The following is a 961-nucleotide window of genomic DNA, read 5'->3' as shown; positions in this document are numbered from 1 at the left end:
TCTTCTCGTCGGCGTTCAGCTTCATTTCTAATCTATTGAAATCTCACAAAAGAGAGGAGAGAACTTTAGGTGCTCTCATGTACTTTTCCGGATATAGAAGTTTATGGTTTCATTCCATCTCGTCTGAATTCAAACCACTTGTTTGTTGTTAGTTACAGATGGCGTTGAAAAACAATTAAAAAATATATATCATAAGTTTATAAGTGATATGTTCCGTTCCATAAGTATGAATGGCACTACCAATACAAGTTCGTAATGCTACTGAGAGACTTACAGTTCTCGAGATAACTAGTTCGAGAAGGAGAACGACGGAATTAAGCGAGTCAATTGAAGTCCTATCTACACTCGGTGGTGGTTAATTAATTTTGCAAGACAAAGTTCCATCTAGGTCCTATTTAGTCTGAACTTACTAAGCCCAAATTTGACAGCAGCGCCTTCTTACCAGGCGTATGTCGCTTTACCCTGAATCTATGACCTACTCTAATCTATTCATGACATTCAAACGGAAGTACCCATGTAATATAAAAGTGAAAGTCCATTGCACCGTTGTACCCAAGCGCCAACCAACTTATTGAAGATACCCGGGCCAAGCTACGTACGTCTTCTACCAAATTTTTTATCATAGCGCTAAAATCTCTTTCCTTTGATAAGCTATATCCCATCTTCATGCTAACCTAACCAGTAACCAAGGCTTACCTAACTTAGCTGGCGCACCAAATTTCACCCTCTAAATAAAAAAGTAGTACCCTTGGCTATATGGGATGGTACAATTCATCCATCCCCCACACCAACACCGCGTGATCCATCAAGCCTCAACTTCAAAGCCCTGGTAGTGGTTCCAACAAGACCAGTTCCAAGACACACCACTAGGATACTAAACTGGCGCTGCATACCTAAAAAAATAAAGGCGCTCTAGAGGGAACCGCGGCGGGAAAAACGTTAACTGCGAAGTTGCCTCAGT

Source organism: Phalangium opilio, unplaced genomic scaffold (genome assembly GCF_054372755.1).
Source record: "Phalangium opilio isolate 3A_F unplaced genomic scaffold, DU_Popi_V2 ptg000209l_1, whole genome shotgun sequence".
In the NCBI taxonomy this organism is placed as follows: domain Eukaryota; kingdom Metazoa; phylum Arthropoda; class Arachnida; order Opiliones; family Phalangiidae; genus Phalangium; species Phalangium opilio.
Note: the sequence above shows the minus strand (reverse complement) of the source record.